This window comes from Atractosteus spatula, chromosome 17, assembly GCF_055471065.1.
Source record: "Atractosteus spatula isolate fAtrSpa1 chromosome 17, fAtrSpa1.hap1, whole genome shotgun sequence".
Classification (NCBI taxonomy): domain Eukaryota; kingdom Metazoa; phylum Chordata; class Actinopteri; order Semionotiformes; family Lepisosteidae; genus Atractosteus; species Atractosteus spatula.
The window spans coordinates 11,094,391-11,105,254 of NC_142722.1; the positions used below are offsets into that span (position 1 = coordinate 11,094,391).

General features: G+C 44.1%; 1 protein-coding gene across 7 annotated transcripts in view; it reads right to left on the reverse strand.

Annotated features, from left to right (window-relative positions):
* The window catches only part of pitpnm2 (phosphatidylinositol transfer protein, membrane-associated 2), a 103,998-nt gene extending 93,706 nt beyond the window's left edge, over positions 1-10,292 (reverse strand). For all 7 annotated transcript variants that reach the window (XM_088935522.1, XM_088935524.1, XM_088935525.1 and 4 more), the window contains exon 1: positions 9,823-10,292. The gene's annotated coding sequence lies outside the window, so the exon portion shown is untranslated. The remainder of the gene's footprint in view (positions 1-9,822) is intronic.
* Positions 10,293-10,864: the final 572 nt, after the last annotated feature.

A 10,864-nucleotide genomic window follows, 5' to 3' on the forward strand; every position in this document is an offset into this window, starting at 1 on the left:
AATTATACATAAACTTAGTACAGAAAGCTCAAGCAAAAAGGATAGAACATTAGAAGGAAAAAAGCAAAACAGTGCTTGCTAAACACTAATGTAAACTAAGCACCCTTGTGAGTTTTTCATCACAAGATTACTCAAGCACTGCAAAGGCAGAAAAAAAGTAAAAAAAACAGATGATATCCCCAAAAGGACCTCACGACAACAAAAGTCAAATCTTTCATCCAGCCTTGCTCATATCGATGCTGAAGACATAGTACAGTAGGCTTTTCACAATTTGTTTTGGCAGCCAGGAAAAAATATTACAAAAAAGCAATTTGTTGTGCAATTACCCTTCTGACCAGACAGAAAAAGCCATCTGGATCAGAGAGAGGCAAAAGGGGGCTGAAATAAACACAGATTCAGGGAGGAAACACAGAATCCTTTTCAGGGTGTGAAAGTTTCAGAACCAACTAATTACTGTGCTTTGACATATATACACATGCAGATACATAAATCAACAACAAAACAGCAGTTTTACAGGTTTCAAATAAAGCTCCAGTTTACCAAGTTCCACTGCAGCCTGGTGCAGGCAGTTAGGGCACCTCAACAACATCGGGGGTGTGAAAGTCTCGACAAAGTCAGCCCAGCGCAACCAAGGACAGAGGCCGTGTGAATTCACAGGGCACAATGGCAGCCGGGGAGCAGCTCCCATATTGCAATACTTCAGTTCAACCTTTCTAAAGATGATGTACCCCACATTTGGAGAAAATCTGCCATAAGGGCTGCATGTGAACAGGAGAACAACATAGTGGTCACACAATCTTTCTGGGTTATGAATGGCCCCTCTTTTGCTGTATGGCAATTGCAACGACAAACAAGGTTTAAGTTGGCCATTTAATGGAGAAATGCATCTACAGTACAGGCCCTTTGTGAAGCACGTGGTGACCCGTTACGGGGTTATATAAACTGTTCTGCTGCAAGCTACGAGGTGTAAGAGCGATGCAGGCTTCAGTGTGATGGAACACATGAAGTTGCAAGTCAACTGGTACAGTGCTTCCCAAAACAGAGGCAGTCTGAGTTGTGAGAACATAATACCAGGGATTACAAATTCCACTGTGGTTTATGTAGGATTGCTTATATCATACGTTAAGTTCACTATGCCAAAAATAATACCTACAGCACCATGTCTAGAGTTAACAGACTGAACGGTTTCTTAAAGAGGGAAATTGACATTAAAGGTTCCCTTCTGCTAAGTAGTTTGGGTTCATTTTTTCATTGCAGACATATTTTTCAATGTTGTGATGAGTCTCTAATAGCTACTGCTCCTGCCCTACACCTAAGTAAAAATACCCAATTTCATTCGAATTGGCCGAGCTGTTTCGGAGAAGAAATCGATAGAAACTCTTGTGACAAATCCAATTTGGTGGCCAAACCATGTAACACACTTACCTGTCCTGAACATGTCTAGAAGCCTTGCCATGATTTAATATTATGTGCCAAATTTCAGGTCTGTACCCTTCAAACATTTATTCTTTGAATTGCTTTCAAAGAATAACATTTTGCCAACTTACCAGTGTTTGAAAACAGTTCACACTGACATTCAGACTATGTAACCCATCTTCATTTTTACTCTAGAGAGTTCTACCCTTATTGTGTTCTCTGAACCCATGAAAATAATTCTAACCATTATTTCTTCACAGAAAAGGTTACTACAGAGCAGCATGCCTAGAGACAGAACAATATGGAATTAAATGAGACTCAGCATCTAGATGAGCAACTCTGTGCACTGAACAAGAATTTCAGGAATGCTGCTCCATCAGGCAGGTGGAGAAAGAAGAGCCCTTCCTCGTGTCTGCTCCGTCTCCCTCTTGGAGTGTGGACTCTAGAACTTCTGCTCAATGTGGCGCTGTCCCAGCCACTCCACACTGCCTGCTACCTACAGGAGCCCTAGTCAGATCCTTTGAAACCTTTGCGCACAGACACAGCCCTCATGGATCGCAGGGGCCATTTGACAGAATACAAAAGGAACACACAGTGGAGCCAGTATTTGCTCAACAGGCCAATTTGGTTTGTCTTATCCACTATGACATCAGCACACAATAGGCACACCTCCAAAGCACCTCTTTAAAAAAGCAAATTAAGTACTCAAGACCACAAATCAGTTGTTACAGTGTAAGAAAAAACCAAGCTAAACTGTTTTTTCTTCCTTCTGAGCTTCCATAAGGAAATCTAATTTCTTACAGTGTAATTTAATTTGGATCCTTTGACTTCTTCTCTTCCCCATCAGTTTCAATTTGATCTTATTCATTCATGTTTGCCTTTTTTTTGCTAGCAGCATATTTTAACACACCGGAAGAAGCTCCACAGCCAAAACGCTGTGTTTTCTTCTCTTCTCTTCTCAGCATGGAATAAACCTTTACTTGTTACTTCAACACTTGCAACGTAACCCACTGCTAAACACTAGAATTGCTCCGTTTTTTATTGTCTCTGTTAATTAGCGAGATTTGCGGATAAAAAGACACCTCCAGACAAACGTAACACTTACACAAACTTAAAATCCATTTCCATTATTTTTTAGCATTATTAACTAGAATGACTTCAAATATTGTACTTGTGATTACCATAACACAGAGCAGTGGCACTGTGGCTAAGGATCTGCGCCTGTAGCTGGAAGGTTGCCGGTTCAAATCCCACGGCCGGCAGAGGAATCCTACTCCGTTGGGCCCCTGAGCAAGGCCCTTAACCCCAGCTGCTCCAGGGGTGTTGTATGAAGGGCTGACTCTGCGCTCTGACCCCAGGCTCTCTCCCTGTCTATTTGTCTCATGGAGAACAAGCTGGGGTATGCGAAAAGACAAATTCCTAATGCAAGAAATTGTATATGGCTAATAAGTCATCTTATCTCAGTGTCAACCACAAACTGGGCTTGAGGAACTCGTGAAGGAAAAAACTCTCAGCGTACAATAAGGACAGCAGCCTTATTTCTTCACTCGCAGCGTTTCGATGTATTAAATTGCTAAACAGAATCAGCTCCAGTTAAATTTCAAGGGGCTTCAAGTGCTTAAAAATAAACATTGAATACTATGAGCCTTAGGTGAACAGTACCGTGCTGCAGCATGGATTTCTATGAATCTTCAACACAATGACATGCATGAAGATATATACTGAAACACTGCTTTATCTCTATTTTATAAGAACTATTTTCTTGGCATTTCATTTTTAAGAAGACTAGGTACAGTAAGGCACACTGACTTGCAGCCACAGGCAATTGCACATTCGCCGAAAATCTCAATCCATCTAGATCCATCCATGGTACTGGCCTATACTGTAAAAGAAATCGAACGACCAACTAAATCGGACTCGCTCCTTCCCCTAGAACATCAAGTGGCACATTCAGTACAGAACACTTACGTAATGACCAGAAGCCCAGACTGAAGTGAACAATTTGCACCTTCCCTTCCTTTCTTAAAAAATTTTCAAATAGCTTAAAGAGTTCAAGTGAAGACAGCAATAAAAATAAGCTCACATGTCTCTGCAATCATGCCTTTTCGTTTCTGCTGCGGCTTCTCAAGACCTTCAGAACAAGACTTTGAAGTAAGCAGTCTGCATGGCACACACCGACACTCAAGAAATGCGGCACTCAAGCACTCTTCTGCCTTTCCTGTAGGTAGAAAATAACACTCCGGAGCAGAAAATGATTGGAATTTAAAATAGAACATGTCTCTTCTTGCACTCGGCTCTCATCCTATTTTCCCACTCTAAGAAAATCCAGTCACCCGACGAAAATGTAACCAGGTAAACCTCACAGAGAATTAAAGTTCGATATCAGACTGGAAAAGGAAGACTCCCAGCATGTTCCTCGAATTTGAATCTTAAAACTAATGGGGAGATACTTGACGGTCAAAACCGCTTGATTGTTCTCATCACACAAAAAATCAAAACTATGTTTTATTGGCTTCCTTTTTCTGTGGGTCTTTTCTGACTATTTTGTTATTCAACATTTGATCAATGGGCTGTTAATCCCTGCATGTTAGGAGGCACCAGAAGAATCTGTTCCTAAGATTGCTTAACTGCCCTTTTTCTTTTGCACATTCAGTATAAAAAGTCAAACAAAACAGCACAAATATGTCACTCATATGGCAGTGTGAACGTCTATAAAAGGATGCAATATATGTGGTTTCAAAACTGGCAATTAAGAATTACAGCACTTCAACAATAAAACATCTCATGTGGAACAGAAATGTAAATTTCTTTTTATTGGAAAATTACAGATAACAGCCAAACCCCCCCCCCCCCAAAAGAAAAAAACAAATTTAGTGGCAAAGCAGTAATGGTGTTCTGAGACACGAATTCCACTGTTTATTACGTACTAAAAATAAAAACAGAAACATGATGGCAAAACTCACCCCCAAGGCACTGGGTTTAAAAGCTAAGAGCCTGGTTTTTACCGAGACCCAAGGAAATGATGGAAGTGCTCATGAGCAGGAGGCAGCCGCTTAATAAACAAAGCCTATTTCATTACCCGCAGTAGCTCAGATTTTCCAGGCTCCAGAGACCCCGTCCTCCCTGCCGGTCTGTGAACCAGTTCAGTCCCAGACAGGAGGCCCTGAGGGCTGGAATCGCTGGCTGGGGCCGGTTGTGCACTGTAGCCATTAGCGGCCTGTGATCAAGCAATTGATGCTGTGACTCATTCTTTCTGGAATGGTTTGCTCATAACGTGATTAATTAAAGAAAACCAAATTGTTTAATATGATAATCCGCCGTAAAGGTTACTTCTTTGCGGCCTTGAAAGGGCTCAGTCAGTTGGTCTTGTTTTATACGGCATATAACTATATTAACGCTGGAAAACACATGGGCACACACTTTATTTTCAGACAACGCCATTGAGATTCCTGTCGAAGCATACGCACTGAGACATCGCGCTGTTTTGTAAGATGGGCGTTAACCAACTGTAAGGGAATGTTCTAACTGGAGTCTACTCAGAAATGGGCAGTAATGTATTGTCGCCGCCACGCTCCCAATAAACAGCAGTACACCTGGAATACAATATCGAAAGCAGGTTGAAAGCTCCTTTATCTTCACACCCTGTGCATTTTCAAAACCTGTTCTTCAGAAGCAATAAGATCAAGAGCCCTGACAGTAGAACACAGGAAGACGCCCTGTGTAGAAAACATAATCAAACACTATAATGGCTTAAAGACAGATATGCACAAACGTCTCCTTCGATTCTGCTGTAGCTCGAGTGATGCTTTCAGATGGGAGCGGAGGGCCCCACTGGACCACAGACACCCCCAGGGTCAGAGCCAACGCGTGAGGAAGCTGGTAGTGATAAGCATGACTGCTGAAAGAACCAGAAAGTCTGACAGCCGACTTTCTAACAGCTCAGTGTACCACTTAATTGTGTGGGAATCTGGAACATGCTAGCCAGCCGCTCTGCTGAAGCCAAACCCCTGGCTCGTTTCAAGAAACAGCTGGATGAGGTCCTGGGACTAATTAACGACTCACTACCGAACGGGCTAGACAGGCTGAATGGCTCCTCTCATCCGTATCTTTTCCTGCGCTCTGTAATGTGATGGACAAGACAGCCTGCTGGTGGCAGATGTCCCCCAGATGTGTGCGGCCGTGCAGGCTGCTGCTTGACAATAATAACCACAATGCCTGTGACACAGCGCTGAGTCATAGGTGGCTTTCTACAGGAATAGCCCTTCCAGCGGAAATCACTCAGAGAAAGTGTGGAGGAGAGAAACGCCAAGCAGGCCGCTCCAGGCCTGGGGAGAGCCCAGCTCCGGCCCAGCTCCAGGCCTGGGGAGAGCCCAGCTCCGGCCCAGCTCCAGGCCTGGGGAGAGCCCAGCTCCAGGCCCAGCTCCAGGCCAGCTCCAGGCCCAGCTCCAGGCCAGCTCCGGCCCAGCTCCGGCCCAGCTCCAGGCCAGCTCCGGCCCAGCTCCGGCCCAGCTCCGGCCCAGCTCCAGGCCAGCTCCAGGCCAGCTCCAGGCCAGCTCCAGGCCAGCTCCGGCCCAGCTCCGGCCCAGCTCCAGGCCAGCTCCAGGCCAGCTCCAGGCCAGCTCCAGGCCCAGCTCCAGGCCCAGCTCCAGGCCCAGCTCCAGGCCAGCTGCGATGTTTAAATGCCATTTTCTCTTTGGCATGCAAAGTACATGCAAGCATGGCCAGATGCCAAAGCACTCTAGTACAACCACAGAGCCTTTTGTACAGGTAAATCTCATTATTGAATGTTTACAGCTGCACTGCACTGTTTCGTAACTAGGCTGGCAGCATATTCCTGAGATGTGAGTAAACACTGCCTGCCGGGGCTTGGAGCCGATTAAGGATCCACAGGGTTTTCACCTTCAGCTCTGCATGAGAAAGAGGAAGACCACAACAGCCAACCACAAGTTTTGTTTTCTGCGAGCTCACACATTGGGAAAACTGCCAGCAAGCACGCTGACCACCTTACGCCTTCATGTGTACTGGAAACAATCGCTACTGCGTTCAGGTGAAATCACTGGAAAGGCCGCAAAGCAAAGGATGAAATCCCATACCAGAGTTCTGGTTCGTTATATTGTTAACTACAGACACCTGTGTGACTAAAAGACTGCCAATGGAGAGCTACAAGTCATTCAGAAATACAGAAAGAAGATACAATGTTCTGGCTGTTGAGCCTTCTTTGGGTGTGAGTCTGTCTTCTTTGCAGCTAAGACACACTGACGCAGTTCCCCACACGTATGTGTACCTACCTTTCTGTTATCAATACGAATGAAATGACAAAATCTCCTGCTTTAAGGTCAGATTTTCTTGTAACAAAGAAAGGCCCTGACAACTTTGTTAGTACAAAATATTACTGTGTATATTCCTTAAGATCCATCCATTTCCTAGCCGTTTTATCCAATTCGGGATTGTGGAGGAGCCCGAGTCTATCCCAGCAAGAACCAGGATGAATATGCCCTGGACAGGACGCCAGTCCATCGGTTTGCGCACAGAGACACAGACACACACACTCACAGCAGGGTCACTTTCCCTAACAGCCAATTAAAATACCAGTATGCCTTTGGACTGTGGGAGGAAACTGGAGCACCTGGAAGAAACCCATGCGAATATGGGGAGAACATACAAACTCCACACAGACAGCACCCCAGGAATTGAACTGAACCCTAGTGCTGCGAGGCTTACTGTTAATTAAACAGCATAGGAAATAACAGTGATCCACCCTGTTGTAGGAGCAAGAGAAAGAATTACACATCCCAACACAGATTCCAGCCACTCAAACTGCCTTCCGCTGGCTTTGGGTTTTGGAAAGCTCTTTTCCTGGTAAACAACTCTCATGTTTCCTCGTGTTATTCAAGCTGCCTTCTAAATAGACAGCCAAAAACCTGCAGGAATGTCAAGTCCTTTCACTTAATTGCAGCATCAAGATGGGTGGAGCAAGTATCTCCAACTGTTAAAGGGGAAAAAAATGCTTTTGTTTGCAAGTCACCCTTTCCATGTAAACCCTACAAAACTCCCTCCGAACCTCCTTGAGAAAGATCGTTCCTTTAACGCCATGCACACAGCAGAATGAGGGGAGAAGGAGACAGTTTACAATTGAAAGGATAATAGCTATTCCAGTCTGACAGACGTTAATGTTCCATGCAAGGGCCCTACAGACCTACCCAAGAGGCCGGTGGAAATGCTAGCTAACATAAACACAGCAAGAACACCGTGCTTGCTTTCAGAGGCAGCGGAGGAAGGTTGAGGCTCATGTCACCTGAAACCATCCTTTAAATATCTGTCCATCCGTTTCCGTGTAGAAACATGGGCTCTGGCTCCCCCACGAAACTGAATGGGATGATCAGAAAATGGATGAATGAATGCAAAAACATGGTCTCGCTCGAGAGCCTTAAGGCCAAGAAAATGAGTTTGCCTGTTTTTATCACACCAGACTGCTGCGACAGAACGCGCGGAGACCTAGCGATTCTTCAGAGCGTCGAGCTCTGTGATAGTGCCCAGTTTCATCCAGCGGTTAACAGCAAGCAGTTTACACTGCTGGGAAAGGATGGCCAGAGAATTCAGTCTCATGTAACAGTATCCAGCAGCATGTGCACTGGGTTGTAATGGCAATATTATCCCCCTGCACTCTTACTGATGAGCTGGAATATACAGTGTCAGCGCTGTGTGACAGTGTTGTGTGGGATTTTTCAACCAAATGATTGCTCAATTACTTGATCAAATACATCACTTGTTAACTGATCACAGTTATTTTGTTCCAAGTCTTTTGAATTTGATGAATTAAAAGAAACCATTAGCAGACCAGGATAGAAAAATCCCCTGCTTAAGAGTACTGGTTGGGTAGACCAGTCATTTGCAGTCTGTAAACGCTATAGAAGAGTAACAGCAAACTGAGTGCCCAAAATCAAGCGGGAGAAAACAGATAGATGAATGACTCAAATTGTGGTCACATGCCAGACCCACAAACGACTAATTCTCTGTACAGGGACAAGAGTACAATACTGCAGTTTTGTCACACTGCAATCCTGCAGAAATAGATCAAAATATGTACAGCTAACCGAATGCAACGCAGTAATGTCGACCGAAAATCGTAAAAAGATGCACGAAATGTTCGCATAGTTGATACAGTGGTAGCCTCATTAGTAGACAGGCATATAAAAATATCTTAATCGTGGACACGAACCAAAACACAGAATTGAACTCAGTTTCATTAAAGAAAACTCCGCTAAACAGGAAAATAACTTCCACTGTATATGAAACACTCTCCGTGAACACTTCAGTACTGACGACGCTTGCACGGCGCTAAATTATTGACTCTTGCTATGTGCGATCATGACTTGTCTCATCATCAATGGAAGCAGCAAGGGTATTTTTAGTGCAGCTCAGACACAATTTACTGCAGCATAAATCTAAAAATGCACACAGAATCGATTAGCAAAAAGCCACTTTAGACCCACAAAACGTGCAAGCAGACCGCGATAAAAAACACCAACCAATTAATATGCACAGGCGAAGCTGTCTTCGCTGTCCCAGTAAAAATATGCCCTGGAGTGGTGCACCGTGTATTTACGACAACCTGAAGACGGCTAATGAATCGCTTTCCTGAAAATAGCCCAGGTATTGCCGTAATTTCAACTAATCTCACCGAGGGACACCAAAAAGCTAAAGTGTAAATAGCTGACCGTTTTCGTATGGTGCACAAATAAATGTCAAGGAACCGATAAAGACGTATTAATACACAATAAGCTTTTACTCGGGGAAAAAATAACTAATGCTAACTATCAAACTGCTCGAAAATCCCAAGGTGGGCAGTGCAGATCTTTCTCTGCCGTGAAACGGAGCTGCGGTGTGACATTTTCAGGTGAGGGACAGAATATCAATACGGATGAACGCGGTGGTATTTACGTGATGACAGATTTGAGAAGATGGCATTAACCGCCATTAAAAGCAATCACATCATGTGATCGTGTATCATGACTAGGGATAACCTCGCGTTTTTTGAAGGTCACCTATACTAGAAATGATAAGGAAACGAAACGGCGTATCTTTTTGACTTATCGTGAAATGCAATGCAGAACACGCGTTGAAAAACACCAAGTGGAAACGGCTAAAAACCGTGCACCATTACACCCCCCTCTAGGTACTTATACGATGTATGCAGTCCGCATATTAGGATTATTCAATCACTAATCCTCATTTAAGAGAAGAAGCATTCCTGTCTTTACACTGACCCCAAGTTAACTCACATCTCGGCTACTCGCAAGTGCTGGTCTCCTAGCAACAACGCAGCATGTTCATTTATTATTATTATTATTATTATTCATCAGCCTATAAACAAGATACAATGACCTTTCCGCTATTTTTACTCACCGAAAATTGAAGTAATGAAGCGCTCCACTGCTCTGTCCTCTTTCGGGATCACGGACGTGTTCATATAATCCCTGGCTGGCCGCCGTATGCACAAATCGTAACATACGACATTTCCCGTTCGCGAAAACCTTATGGGTGTTTAAAAGGTGAAAAATAATAATTCCGTGCAGGTTTTCCGCTCGGGTCCCGCCGGACTGACAGGCGAGGCGAGTGTCGTGGACGGAGCAGTGTTTCAATTCGGCATTGCAAACGCTGTGGAGGGGGGCAGCTGGCTTTTAGCTCAAAAGGACTAAAAATGCTTTGGCCTTCTGCATTTTTGTGGTCGAGAGGATAGGCAAGCGGTGTGGTGTCACATTGTGCAATACTGACGAGTCAAAGAAGTACGCGGACTCCTCGATATCCCTTGGTGTTGCCAGCCCCGCACTGATTGCCTACCGCTCTGTTTTTCTCTCTTCTGTGCAAGAACAAAGCTGTCAGGATGGCGCTAGTTTGTTTTTTGTGTGTTTTTTTTCCTCCTCTGGTAGGTAGAAGGAGGAGGTGGGAGGGCTCTAGCTAGCCGAAAATGTAATGACTGGTTTGGCAGCTTCGGCTCGCTTAACAAGCCTTGCCCACTCCGCCGTACCTCCGACTTCCCCAGCGACTCGCGTTCCTGCTTTCCATTACACCCGACGGCACGGCACGGACCGGAGAAATGGCGCCGCCTTCCGGCCGTCTGTTAAAATGCAATGGAAATTAAAAAAAAATGTCTTGCTGCCTTTTTTTTTTAGAATTTCAGTGCCGCTGCTGGAAACGGGTGTTTTCCGGTGTACTGATCGAATTCATCATATTGCACGACCTGCACAAATTTTTTTTAAAAAAATGCACAAGGTAATATTTAAGTCCTAAATGTTTTTAACAGTTATATGCCTTAATTCCGACTTTAAACAACAATATTTTAATTTGTAATTACATGAGAAGTGAATATTGTAATTTGTTAATTACAATAATGGATAATTATTTTTAAAACGGATTCAATTACTTCCAGTTTAACGTTTTATGTAAA